This window comes from Puma concolor, chromosome F2, assembly GCF_028749965.1.
Source record: "Puma concolor isolate L17-30 chromosome F2, mPumCon1.1.hap2, whole genome shotgun sequence".
Lineage (NCBI taxonomy): Eukaryota > Metazoa > Chordata > Mammalia > Carnivora > Felidae > Puma > Puma concolor.
Genome location: NC_141684.1, coordinates 60,649,653 through 60,665,129, shown reverse-complemented (window position 1 = coordinate 60,665,129; position 15,477 = coordinate 60,649,653). Strand labels below are relative to the sequence as shown.

Below are 15,477 nucleotides of genomic sequence, written 5' to 3'. Positions count from 1 at the left end.
AAAACTATGGGCACACAGGAAATTTTATTTTGCCTCTTGTGGTTTCTATATTATATTTGATATCTGAAGCAAAAATCATAACATTGGCTGATAGGGCTTTCGAAGTATGTAGAGAAAATATTTAAGACAATAACATAACATAATGAAAGAGGATAAAGGACTTAAAGGGAGGTTAAGGTCTCTAACATTACTCGTACTGACAAAATGTAAACACCAACAGACTAATAGATTATATATGTATAATATAATACCTAGAGCAAGTGTTTGCTTTTTTAAAGAGATATACCCTGAAAGCCTCAATAAGTCAAAATGGAATTCTAAAAAAAATACAATTAACCCACAAAAAGGTAGGAAAAGAAGACAAAGGAAAAACAGAAATAAGTGAAATAAAATTAAATAAAAAATAAAATGGTAGACTGAAGCCCTAATGCACTAATAATTATATTAAACGTAAACGGTCAAAATATTCCAACCAAAAGATAGAGACTGGCAAAGTGAACTTGAAAACATGACCCACACATATGCTGTCTATAAAAACTCACATATGGGAGCCTGGGTGACTCAGTCGATTAAGCATCCGACTTTGGCTCAGGTCATGATCTTGTAGTTCATGAGTTCAAGCCCCACTTTGGACTCTGTGCTGACAGCTCAGAGCCTGGAGCCTGCTTCAGATTCTGTGTCTCCCTCTCTCTGTGCTTCCCCCCCACCCCGCCCCCCGCTCATGCTCTGTCTCTCTCTCTCAAAAATAAACATTAAAAAAACACATAAAATATAAGATTATAAGTAGAGAGTAAAAGGATGGAAAAATGTACAATTTAAGCATTAATCAAAATAAAGCAGTATTGGCTATTTTAATATCAGACAGGGTAGATTTAGGAGCAAAGAAAATTACCAAAAACAAAAAGGAACATAAACATAAGGATAAAAAGGTCAATCCACCAAGGCAACATAGCAATCCTAAATGAGATTCTACCTAACAGAGCTGCAAAATATGTAAAGCAAAACTGACAGAATTGAAAGAGAAATAGGCAAATCCACAATTTTATTTGGAGACTTCAATATACTTCTCACAACTCACAGAACAACCAGACAGAAAATCAGCAAAGATGTAAACAAACTTAACAACACTATTTACTAACAGAACCCAATCAATATTTATAAAACACTGTACCAACAATGGCAGAATACACACTCCTTTCAAGTACCCATGGAACATATACCAAGACAGACCATATCTTGAGCCATAAAACCAATCACAACAAATTTAAATGAAGTGAAAGCACACAGTGTGTTCTCTGACCACAATGGAATCAGACTAAATATGAACAACAGGGGACCCCTAGGTGGCTCAGTTGGTTAAGCATCCAACTCTTCATTTCAGCTCAGGTCGTAATCTCATGATTCATGGGATCAAGCCTCACACCAGGCTATGTGCTGACAGTGCGGAGCCTGCTTGGAATTCTCTTTCTCTCTCTCTCTCTCTCTGCCCCTCCCTCACTCATGCGCACACTCAATCTCTCTCAAAATAAACATTAAAAATAAATAAATAATAATAATAATAATAAACATGAACAGAAATTAATGGAAAAATCTCCAAACACTTGGAAGGTAGACAATATACTTCTAAAATAATGCATAGGTGAAGAAAGAAGTATCAAGAGAAATTTTTTAAATACACTGAGTATCAAGAGAAATTTTTTAAATACACTGAACTGAATGAAAATTAAATATATAAAATTTGTGAGCTGAAACTAAAGCAGTGCCTATTTATGTTCATGTAAAAACTATGCAAATGTTCATACAGTTTTTACATGAACATAAATTTTCATTTCTCTGGGAGAGATGCTCAAGAGTGTGATAGCCAGGTCACATAGTAAATGTATGTTTAGTTTTATAGGAAACTGCCAAACCATTTTCCAGAGTAGCTGAGCCATTTTGCATCACAACTAGAAATGTTTGAGATATCCAGTTTCTCTTCATCCTTACCAGCATTTGTTGTTGTCATTATTTTTAATTTTCATCATTCTAGTAGGTGAGTAGTAATACATCATCATGGTCCTAATTTACATTTGCCTTATGGCTAGGAATGTTGGACATTTTTTCATTATTTTTTAATCATCCGTATGCCTTCTTTGGTGAAATGTCTCTTCATGTCCTTTGCTCATTTTCTATTGAATTGCTTGTTCTTTTAGTGTTGAGTGATTTACTGCCTATACTTCAGACAGTAATGTTAAAAAATATTTTATGAGGAACCAACCTCTATCTCTGTTGACTTTTAATCCACAACTATACGGGTTTTTCCCCAAAGAAAAATGTCATGTAGTCTTACCTTTTTTTATTTTCTTTCTTTCTTTCTTTCTTTTTCTTACATCAGTGAACTGAGATTTTTACATCTAAAAATCAAAAAGCTACAAATAAAGTTTGCTTTTTGACTCTTAAGAAGAGACTCTGGACATCAAGGGAATTAACCCCCCCCCCCCCCACACACACACACACAGAGAGAGAGAGAGAGAGAGAGAGAGAGAAAGTACATAAAGATTCTAGATGAGAAAAAAACCATAGTAAATAAAAAGGTCAAGTCAATAAAGGAACACCTTTGTAGAAATGACATAAAAAATTACCAAACTTGGCAATTTTTTTTAGAATATGCATGCAAACCTTCTCATTTTGGAAAGTAAGTTTCTCTGTTTTTTGTTTTCATTTTTTTAGCCAACAGGGAAAGATAGAGACAGAGAGAGAACTAAGGTCAAAAGGGGGGAAGTCATGCACAAATGAACTTTTCTTTCTCCTTTAACGTATGAGAAAGTAATTTATGAAATTCATTAAAGCAATCGTTATCTCTGTTCATTGCCAAAATATTTTATGTGATTACATATTCACCAAACATATATTCAGCTAACTGGCAACTTCATTCTACTTAAAATGCAGAAGAAATCTAAAATGTATGGGGGAAAAAATAAATTCTGAAGTCAAAAAGCCCATGAACCAAATAAAGCTCATGTACTTCACACTTCTAGGATCACCCTGAAGCCTAATTCAAAGCCTTGTTATTCTTACATTGCTTCCAATCCTAACTTCAGTATCAGTTTCCAAGGTAATAGTTTAAGAGCCTTAAAGAGGCAAGGGGCAAGCAATGCTACACAAAGACACACTGACATGCAACAAGAAATAATATGACAAGATTGTCAAGGATGATTTAGGAAGTAACAAAAGCAGACTTGGGTACTCAAGAAACTGATGTCTAGGAGTATCTGACATAAGAACATACCATGTATTTATGTTACAAGACTTATAAAAAGGGTAAATCCTCAGCAATTTAGAAAACTTGGCTATCCAGAACAACTGATTCCTTAGGATGGTGGTTAGCTACCATTTTTACCTTCTTGTTTAACTCTTTCAAAAGTCCTAGGACTACTTAAACTAGCGTATCATAAAATAATCATTGATGTTGATAAAGGGTAATATGTGTTTCAACTGGTATTCCAATGGCTGGGCATTAGAATGACCTGGGGAACTTTTTAAAGCACGGGTGTTCAAATTCCCCAACCAGAAATTCTGATTTCATTAGTCTAGATAGAGTGTGGCATCAGACTGGTTAAATGTTTTTAGGAAAACCTGATGTTCTGCCAGGATTGGGAACCACTAAGATACACAGTTTTCTGTATGACATCTTTAAGAATCTTTAAGGAACCTTTATTTATTTTTTTTAATGTTTATTTATTTTTGAGAGAGAGAAAGAGAAACAAAGCATGAGCAGGGGACAGGCAGAGAGAGAGAGGGAGACACAGACTCCGAAGCAGGCTCCAGGCTCTGAGCTGTCAGCACAGAGCCCAACACCGAGCTCGAAAGCATGAACCATGAGATCACGACCCAAGCCAAAGTCGGACCTTCGACTGAGCCACCCAGGCTCCCCTTTAAGGAATCTTTAAGCGGATAAAGTGTACAGCATTTGCCAAATTTGTCTTCAAATCCCTTTTTTCATAGAACATCTTATAAAACTTACTTAAGTAATTCTTTAGATGAAAATCAAGGTACATAATAAGTTTAGAATTAAATTGTGCCACTTTCCGAACTTTATAAGAGCCTTAACAGCAGCAGAGGAAGTAAGAGAAGGAAAAAAAAAAAGTGTATTACTATCACATTTTTATTGTATTAAAATAATTCCAAATGTGAGATTTTAGTTAAAATTCCAAATGAGAAGTTTTAGTTTCAACTAAAAAACTTCAGCATATTTAAATCATGCTTACAGTAAGCCTGTGACTCACACACTGTAAAAGCTAATTCCAAAGATAAATTTATGCTGCCCTCTAATGGTTCAAGATAAATATTTTTACCTGTATAATACCAGAAATACTGATGATGAATACAATTTTATTATTTATAAATGGGAAAATTATATTCAATGCCATAGAAGAAAAATAAGATTTCTCTCTGGGGTATGATTGAGCTCAAAAGACTAACTATGACTGCTATATTTGTGTTCAAGACTTTTTAAGTTATCGAGCCATTTTATCCTACCACCACGTTTGACAATCCAAGTAAAAATCAAGATAAAAATATACACCACTTCTGTGCATTCCACAACAGCCATCTCTAATTCAGCTTTTCTTCAAGTAAATCTATATCAATGGTCTTCAAACTCAATGTGCGCACACCATTAAGGAATTTTGAAAACTATGTGTATTCTTGCACATTTTTATTACATCTAAAATTTTAATTAGCACACCTAAAATTTTTCATTAGCTTAAATACTTGCAAAGAATATAGTTTCTGGTTTACTGCAATATTGGCAATTTAAAATACAAGTGTTATGTCATTCCTTTAAATGTACCCAAAGGAATCTAAATATCCTAACACGTTGATACCTACCCTCAAAAGCACAAAAATTCTCTTCAGTATATCAAGATTTTTATAAATTTTTTTTCCTTCTTGAACTTGCATGTTATTCTTTTCTCTCCATGGAATTTTACCGTTAACTTTATACCTGGAAATCTTTTATGGCTCATTCTATTGTAATCCTATGCATCAAAAATATGGATATTAATTAAAATTTCTAAACGTTTGTATTTCCTGTCACCATAAGCATATATGTTCAAAAAAATCTGTGGAATGAGACATTGTTACAATTGTTGTTAGCAGATAATTAATGGAACATAAATATTAGACACTTCAATGAATAATTTTTAAACAAAAAGTATAATCTTAGGGATATGCTTCTTACTGAGATGGATAAGAAAGAATAATCCTCACTGCTAAAAGAACATAGATTCTCAATTTTATTCTTAATTCAAAATTTCCTAGGTTTAATCACTGAGAAATGCTACTCACATGCAGAAGTAAATCATCCGAGTTTTGTTACAGCAATACATATTTTGTATCACAACTTATATTATGATCTATCAGAAACTGCTTTTAATGACATGACAACTGATAACTTGACTAGATCCTCTTGTAACTTGTGGAAAGCAAAGAACTAGAAACTACTGACATACAATAGGAAGTGTTACGTGTTTATTACAAGTATTCAGCTTCTCAATTTCAAGGAAGAAGTCCAAAAAAGCATTCCTAAGACAACAAATGACTATTAATTACATAAATTATTCTTTCACCTAGCAGCATCTCCTTTAATTTGATATACTCAGAAAGGGTAAAAAAAAAAAAATTAAAATATTGTTAATTTCAATACCCTTCCCTGGTATGATATTTGTGTATAAAGTGGTTTTTTTTTTAATGTTTATTATTGAGAGACAGAGAGAGACAGAGCATAAGCATGGGAGAGACAGAAAGAGGAGACACAGAATCTGAAGCAGGCTCAGGCTCTGAGCTGTCAGCAGAGTCCAAACTGCAAGATCATGACCCGAGCCGAAGTCAGACGCTTAACCGACTGAGCCACCACCCAGGCACCTCTCTAATAAAGTGCTTTTATCTTATCATGAACTTCACATATATTGTCACCAAAACTTTGGAATAGCAGACTTAGCTCATTTAATTTATGGTAAACACCCAACAATACATACTGTCAACCAACCCCAAACTAGGCTGCCAAAAAAAAAAAAAAAGTCTGACTTTGTTTCTCAAAGTTGGGCTTAAAAGAATAAGATTTCTCACAAAGCAAGACCCAAGTATACGCCACATGCAACAGGATACCAAAAACAGAGAAAGACTAAAAATTAAAGGACAAAGGTATACCAGGTTAATGGAAACTAAAAACATAGTGATTGTAACCTTGATACCAGACAAAGTGAATTCTATCTAAAATGCATTAATGTAAAAGGACATTTTCTAATGCTACAAATCTGCAATTCTCAAATAATATATAACCGTTATGAGTATCTATGGGTCAAATAACACAGCAACCACCTCTATAAAGCAAAATGTTACAGGAGATGCAAGTAGATATAGATAGAAGCATGCAAATACGAAGACATTTTAACATACCGCTCTTGGTACAAGACAGATGAAGTAGGCAAAAAGTAAAGATACAGAAGACCTAAACAACAAAATCTTATGGAAGATCATATATACATCAATCTTCATTTCCTTTATATTTCTCAAGTACATATGCAATCCTTGCACTGATTCCACATTAGATCTCAAAGGAAGCATGAGTAAGTGCCATCAAGTAGAAACATTACCAAAAAAAAAAAGTCTTGGATCACAAAGTGATAAACCAGAAATTAAAAAAATATAAAATGAAAAAATAAAACTCTACTTGAGAAATTAATCCTTTATTGAACAACTTCTACATAAAGGGAAAATACAAACTGAAATTACAGAACAAAAATAATGAAAATACTATATATCTGGAACTACAGGACACATGTAAAGCAATGATCAGAGGAAAGTTTATAGCCTTTAACAATTACATCAGTAACAATGAAAGCATTAGGATCAACGAATTAAATTCAACTCAAGAAACTTTTCTAAAAGCTATTATTACTAACTTGGTATTAGATTCTGTTTGCTCATGCTTTGTTTTTTCTTACATTATTTATTTTTGGCATTAGATTTCAATTTCCTTTTCTGTACCATCTTTATTTACCAGGTTTAGGTAACAATGTTATACTTGTTTTGTAAAGAGAATTTAAAAATTCCCCCCTCCTTCTTCTATCATGTGACTCTTTTGCTTAAAATTGTATACAGTAAAACTTGGAAATTCTCCTCTGTCTCTATATCTGTCTGGTCTAGATTATAAATGTTATATAGACTTAAAAATGTTAAAGACTATGTAGTCTTTGATAATTTGGTAGACAGAATACCTCTGTGAAACTCTGTGGGTCTGGTCCTTTTGAGTGCATTTATTAACTTTCTTTATTTGTTTCAGTGAATATTGATGCATTCAAGCTTTATATTTCTAAGGGGCCAATTCTGGTAAACAATATTTCCCAGGAAATTATCTAGATCATCTGGGTTTTCCAATATATTTTTACAGAGGTCTGTAGACTGTTACAATTTGTTAAAATTTTCTCTGTTCTAATTTCTTTGCCATTCTGCCTTAATCTTCATTATTTCTTTCTCTGTACTTTCATTGTTTTCTTTTCTGTAACTGCATCAGCTAGTCAGTCTACGACAAATAGTTTTGGAGATGGCGTGCCTCATTACTGATCTTGGTGTTAAAGAAGATAAATAACCTTCTAAAGTACTCTCGAGGTGTCTGCCATAATCCCCATTATGGCATTTATCATTCTCAGTTATAATCATGTATCCTCCACTACCAGGCTATAAGCTCAAGGGTAAGGGCAGTGTCCTCATCTTCATGTTCGCCAGCATCTCACTTCTCAAGAACTACTAATTGATTAACACCGACATACTGAATGAATCAATGAATAAACATATTCCTGGTGTCAATGAATCAGAGGAGGAAAAAAGAAAAATGTGCCCCCGATAAGAATCTGTAACTGTGAGGTGGTGTTAAAACTGGCTGGACCACACTTCACACTCATTAGGATGGCCCTCGTCAAAAAAATCAGAAAACAGTAAGTTTGGCAACCAAGTGGAGAAATGGGAATCCCAGTATAAAACCAAATTTGGACAACGTAGATTGTATTTTTAAACTAGAAATTTCCGTACCAAATATACTAATTTTTTTTGTTCTAGCTTGCCATCTCCACTCCTTACCAACTTTGGAATACACTAACCATCAGATTCTATACCACTACTATAAGGCCCATCTTACCCATTATGCCCTAGGCTAATACAATGCCTCTATCACTTTTTCCATCTTCAGCTGCCTGTCCGCTGCCTTCTTCTAAAGCATGCCTAGCACTTAAGGCACGGCCCTTTCCTTGGGCTGACTAAACTTGCTTCTATCAATAAACAATTTGAAATTAAAGCTGTGGAAGGGGAAACGGTCTCTATCATCTCTGATGTATCTGAAACCTTTGGTTCTTTTCTCCTCCTGCTGTTGTTAGGGTTGCAAGAGGCTAACTTCTATTGGTCAGGTGGCATTGAGGGGAAAATGTTCCTTGGAAACCAAAGTTAGAACTATTTATAAGGTATATGGTTCACTGTAATTAAAAAGAGCTTTTATGGACTATCTTGGGAACTGTGCCACCATTTACCACACTCTATGAGAAATACATTCTAAGTTTCCACTAACCAACATTAAAACAAACTTTGGGACATGGCCTATTTTGATGCTCACCCAAAATCTTGCCCAGAATTTATTAGATACAATATGTCATTTCGAAGAAATACTATTATTGCAGAAACTTCTATAAACATGTAACATAAACTCTCACTGATAGTCATAGCACTTACATTGCAAACCATACTTAAATTTATTTCTAAATCCAATTAACATTAAAAACTTCATAAACCTTTTGCTAAAAATCAACAGTTGAACAAAACATGTAACAAGTGATTGAACATTAAGAAAAAACACCTGGTAGATCACGTTTTTCAATTCATAAAGGAACTCTCCAAGACAAAGACAAAAAGAATTTTTGAAATTTCTCAGAGCTAAGACTAGCAACTGTATAAATTCTTTGTACAATTCTAAAAATAGAAAGCCCACTCATCTATAGGTCACATGCCACGTTAACAAGGTCTTCACAAGCTGAACTGTCATTTTGTCCAGGTATTTTTTAAAACACAGGTAAATATGCATTGTTAAAGCAAGATTTTGCTGAACTACATGAAAGAAACATTTGTGGTAGAGTATTGCTTCAAACACATAGGGGACAAACTATTGTCCTTGGTTTCCAGAGGATGAACAACAGACTGGTAAAATGGGTCTCAAATAAAATAATACAGGATGCTGCTTATTTCTCTAATCTAGGAGAAAAGTTATTGGGATTCTAAAAAAAAATCATGGCTAGAAAGATGGATCACTTCTTATAAAGAGTTTTGAATATAGTGTTGATCACATTTAAGTCCAGGGTGCAATTTCCTGAAGAATCATGATAAGCTTGCGGGAGATGAGGACTTACAGTCCACCTTACAGATGAGGGCTTTGATGCTACTTTCCTTATACTCACCTTTATGGAGGATAATTTTTAAACATTCAGCATAAAGAACTCAAAAAGGATTCTCAAGAGCATTACAAAAATAAGTGGCTAAATAAAATAAAACGATCAACCCAGAATTATAAAAAGTCATTTTTTTTTTTTAAGGATTGGCTTTGTTTATTCTTTTGTTTTTGTTTTAAGGGGATATGAAAAATGTTAAACATGTGAAATGTAAAAAGTTAATTTATTTATTTATTTATTTATTTATTTATTTATTTATTTATTAAACATACCAGATAATTTAAACAGTCTCTAACAAAATTAAATGGTGAGCCTTGGGCTTGCCTGACTGCCTGTAAGAGGAGAAAAAGGAGTCTGGAGTTCTGAATTTGTATCAGGGGAAATTTGTTACAAGTTATTAGTCCTTGAATACTAACTCAGTGGCAAGCAAACACAAACTAACCATTCCTTGGGAATGAAAGTGACAAAGTTGAAAGATCAAAGGTAAAATGGATGGCTATGAAGTTATGGCAAGGCAGCAGAGGTAGCTGTATAAATGCCACAAATAATTAATAAAAAGCACAGAATTTCCAGGCTCATGCCCAAATCCCAAATTAATAACTGCTCATGTGCACAGTAGTTTTCTAAAGGAGAAAGGACTTTCTGGGCTGCAATGGCAGTATCATTCCAGGATCAACTAAATTCCAGCAAAAGGCTAAATAAAGGTATGTATTTCTGTTTTATAGAATCAGTCATTCCTTCTGGTAAGTAAATACTTAGAAATAATAATAGAATCATATCTGATTTTTTTTAATTGGGCAGAAGTGAATTATTAAAAACCTCTCAAAATAACAATGTCCTAGGGCAAATACTCTGATACTTAAAATTATTTTTAAGGAAATACAAACACTATGGTAAAGTAAGAAAATGGGCCATGTGTAGTCATGGAATTGTCATATTTAATCTTGAAAACAACATTATGAAGAAGCATAATTTATTCTCCCCAATTTACAGATGTGTTAACTGAGAATTAGAAGATTGTTCAAATCCACACAGCCATCATTCCAACTCCAGATCCTGTACTTACAACTATATTAGCTACAATATAATAAAGGCTAACAATTAAACAACATTTACTGAGCAAAGGCAAAAGCTAAGCAATTTATAGACATGCCATTTTATTCTCAAACACTCTATGAGGTAAATATTATTTTAGCCCCTAGTAAAACATTTACAATGGTTTTGGAGAAATGCTTGAGAGGCAAAATCTGATGCTTTCTTAGACACACTTTTAGCTTCAAAGAAAATTCAGTATTACAAAATATCTTTTAAAAATACATGAACTTTAAAAAAAAAAAAACCTCAGCTTTATTGAGATAAAATTTGCATGCAATGAAATGTGCCTGTTTTAAGCTCACAGTTAATGAGTTTTGACACACACCTGTATAACAATCACTAAAATCAAGATACGGAATATTTCTATCACCCCAAAAGGCTTCCCTGTAGAAAAAATCCCCACCTTTGGATCTAGGCAAGCAATGAACTGCTTTATGTCACTATGGGTTAGTTTTGCCCATTCTAGAAGGTCATGAAAACAGAATCTTACAGTATACACATACGTATCTGGCTTCTTTCATACACCATAATGCTTTTCAGATTCGTTGAATCAAACGTTTTACTACTGGGTAGTATTCCATGGCATGGTTACATTATAATTTGTTCAACCATTTAACTGGTGGTGGATATTACTACTTTGGGGTTATTATAAATAAAGATGCAAAAAGGGGGGAAAAAAGGAAGGGAAGGGAAGGATAGGGAAGGAAAGGGAAGGGAAAGGAAGGAAAAAAAGAAAAAGAAAGATGCTACAAATATTTATGTACAATCTTTGGCCACATATTTTCATTTCTTTTAGGTAAACACCAAGAGTGGAACTGCTGGCTGGTATGGTAAGTATACCTTTAATTTCAAAAGAAAGTTACAAACCATGACAAAAAGGCCATACAGTTTTATCTTCCCAGCAACAAGGTATGAGAGTTCCAGCTGCCTAGTCATGACACTTGGTATTGCCAGTCTTTTTAAATTTTAACTACAGTTTTAAGCTGTACTTCCCTGAAAATTAATGATTTCAAGCATCTTTTCAAAGGCTTATTAGCCATTCTTATCTCTCCTTTAGTGAAGTGTCTATTCAATTACTTTGCTCATTTGTTTGTCTTAAGTGTCCATTTATATATTCTGGATACAAATCCTGTGTCAAACTATGTATTGCAAATATTTTCTTCCAGTGTATGTCCTGCTTTCTAGTTTTTTAAACAATGACTTTCAGGTATCAGAAGTTTTAAATTTTGATAAAGTTTAATTTCTTAATTTTTCTTTCATGATTTGTGTTTTTTGTGTTCGAAGAGATCATCACCTTTCCCTAAAGTAGCAAAATACTTTCTTCTGTAAATTATGATTCATGCTTTTTAGGTTTGATAAAATCTTTGCCTACCTCCAAAGTAATAATGTATTTTCTTCTGAAAACTCACAGCCCTAACTTTTACATGTAGGTCTGTGATCCACTTCTAATTAATTTTTGTCTGTGGTGTAAGGAAGGTGTTGAGAAACATTTCTTTCTATCTGGATATCCAATTGTTTTACCACCGTTTGAGGGAAAGAGTATCCTTTGCCTATTAGCATCTCTGTTAAAGTTAATTTTGAGAAAAAACAAATTGACTTATATATATGAGTGGGTCTATTTCTTGATTCTATATTCCAGGGATCAAGCGAGCTTTTTTTCTGTGAAGAGCCAGATAGTAAATATTTTGGGCTTTGCAAGCCATATAATCTGTCATATCTACTCAACTCTGCTGCTATATAGCATGACAGCAGCTGCAGACAACATACAAACAAATGATCCTATCTGTGTTCCAATAAAACTTGACATTAAAATTTCAACTTCATCTAAATTTCATGTGGTATGAAATATCTTTTTCTAAATATTTTTTCCTAACCATTTAAAAATGTAAAAACCCTTCTTAGCTTGCAGGCCACACAAAAACAGGGAGACCAGATGTGCTCCATGAGCCAGTTTGCCAACCTCTGTTCTATTCTGTTCCACTGATCACTCCCCAGGCCAGTATTTAACTGTCTTGATTAGTGAAGCTTTAGAACAAGTCTTGAAGTCAGGTAGTATGAGCTCTTCAAATTTGTCCATCCTTTTCAAAACTGTGTGGTAACTGCAGTTTCTTTGCATCTCCACACAAATATTATCAATTTTACAAACACACACACACACAAAACCCTGCTATGATTTTAACTGGGATTGTATGTTAACTTTGGAATAACTGACATTTTAACTATATCAAGTCTTCTTTAATTTATTGTAACGGTATTTTTTAGTTTTAGTACACAGTCTGTGCATATATTTTGTTAGATTTAATACTGGGTATGACATGCTTTTATACTATTTTAATGTTCAATTGTTCATTACTATGAAATAGAAATACTGTTGATGTTTTGTACATTAACCTTGTATCCTGTGACCTTGCTCAACTCATTTGCTTCAGTAGCTTTTCATTTTTGAGTTAAGAATTTTCTAAAAAACTAATGGTGTTTGCATATACAAGTTTTATTTCTTCTTATCCAATATTCCCCCCCCACCTTTATTTCTTATTACACTTAATAGAACTCAAGTACAATGCTAACTACAAGTGATAACATGTACATCGCTGCCTTGCTCACCTTACAAGTAAAATATTCAGTCTTCCGTCACAAAACATAACATCAGCTATAAGCTGTTTAGAGAAATCCCTTATCACATTAAGGAGAAACTACTTTCCATTCTTAGTTTGATGAGTCTCTATCATGAATGAGTGCTGACTTTTATCAAATGCTTTTTCTGCGTCTATAAGATGCTCACATATTTTTTAATGTTTATTTTTTGAGGGAGAGTGCAAGCTCTAGCTTCTTAAGATGGAAGCCTTGGGGCGCCTGGGTGGCGCAGTCGATTAAACGTCCGACTTCAGCCAGGTCACGGTCTCGCGGTCCGTGAGTTCGAGCCCCGCGTCGGGCTCTGGGCTGATGGCTCGGAGCCTGGAGCCTGTTTCCGATTCTGTGTCTCCCTCTCTCTCTGCCCCTCCCCCGTTCATGCTCTGTCTCTATCTGTCCCAAAAAAATAAATTAAAAAACGCTGAAAAAAAAAATTAAAAAAAAAAAAAAGATGGAAGCCTTAAGCAATAATTTTGGACTTCTTCTTTTCTCACGTAGCATTTAAAGCTATATACATGTCCTTCCAAGCACTGCTTTAGCTGCATCCATATCTCAACGTTTCATTTTCATCTTCATTTAGTTTAAAATATTTTTCTAATATCCTTGGTGATTTTTCCTTTGACCCATGCATTATTTAGAAATATGTTGTTTAATTACCAAATACTTAAAGAATTTCCAGATATTTTTATCATATTTATAACTCAATCCCTTTGGGATCAGAACACAGTTTGTATTATTTCAATTCTCTCACATTTATTGAGAATTGTCTCATAGCACAGCATATCATCTATCTTGGTGAATGTTCTGTGTGTGCTTAAGAAGAATATATATTCTGCTGTTATTAGACAGGGAGATCCAGAACACTCATTGACAGTGTTATTGAACACTGTCTTAGCTTGGCCTGCCATAACAAAATACCACAGACTGGGTGGCTTAAACGACAGAAATTTATTTTCTCACAGTTCTGGAGGCTGGAAGTCCAAGATCAAGGTGCTTACGTGGTCAGTTTCTGATGACAGCCCTCTTCCTGGCTCGTAGACAACCGACTTCTTAGGTCCTCACATGGCAAGGGCAGAGGATATGCAGAGCTAGCTGTATGGTGTCTGTTCTTAAAAGAGCAATAACCTCATCATGAGGGCCACACCCTCATGACCTCTCGAAACCTAACTACCTCCCACAGGCCCTATATGCAAATACCATCATATTTCAGGTTAGGGCTTCAACATATGAACTTGGGGGGTACACAATTTAGCCCACACCAGTGCCTTAGTTTAATTGTTTTCTGCCTAGTTATTCTAAAGCCTGTTCATAGGTGCATGGATAGTTACAATTGTTAGGTTTTCTGGATGATTTTATCCTTTATCATTGGTAATTTTCTTTTTTTTTTTTTTAGTTTTTTTAATGTTTATTTATTTTTGAGAGAGAGAGAGAGAGAGAGACAGAGCGTGAGCAGGGGAGGGGCAGACAGAGAGAGACAGAGAGAGAGACAGAGACAGAATCTGAAGCATGTCCCAGGCTCTGAGCTGTGAGCACAGAGCCTGAAACAAGGCTTGAACCCACGAACCATGAGATCGTGACCTGAGTGGAAGTCGAACGCTTAACAGACTGAACCACCCAGGTGCCCCAGTAGTTTTATTCTTGATAATACTTCTTGCTTTGAAGTCTACTTTGTCTTATATAAATATAGCCACTCCAGCTTTATTATGATTAGTGTTTGCCTGAAATATCATTTTCCATACTTTTAACCAATCTGTGTCTTTACAATGAAAGTAGATTTCTTTATATACCATATGGTTGTATTTCCTGCTCTTTTATCAAGTCTGACATTATCTTTTAACTAAAGCATTTAAACCATTTACATTTAACACAATTACTGATATCGCTGGGTTCAAATCTATCATCTTGCTCTTTGTTTTCTATTTATCCCATATGTTCATTACTCTTTTTTTCTCCCTCTTTTCTGCCTTCTTTTAGATCATATTTCTTATTCTATTTTATACCCACTATTATATTCTTAACTATTCTTTTTTTTTGCACAGCATCAATAGACATCTTTAACTTACCATAACTTCCCTTCATATATTATATCTGTTCACATATAATGTAAGAAATGTCCCTAAGTTTTCTAGGTGTTTATTCGGGGGAGGGTAAATCTGGTCCCAGTTATAGCCAAAAGCATAAGTCCCACAATATTTTTAATAATTTTATTTTTATCTAATATTTAAGAAACAGATGTGAGGTGGGGAAGGGCTCTTTATATTTCACTTCAAAGCAAAAAGTT

General features: G+C 34.2%; 1 protein-coding gene and 1 long non-coding RNA gene across 16 annotated transcripts in view; both read right to left on the bottom strand.

Moving 5' to 3' along the window:
• The window catches only part of STAU2 (staufen double-stranded RNA binding protein 2), a 312,929-nt gene that overhangs the window by 227,401 nt on the left and 70,051 nt on the right, over positions 1-15,477 (bottom strand). The window lies entirely within an intron of this gene.
• Positions 10,389-14,620, bottom strand: LOC147572050 (uncharacterized). Its single transcript, XR_015246859.1, has 2 exons — positions 13,656-14,620; positions 10,389-13,408 (listed from the first exon to the last, which is right to left on the bottom strand). It is a non-coding gene; the product is annotated as an uncharacterized LOC147572050 (long non-coding RNA).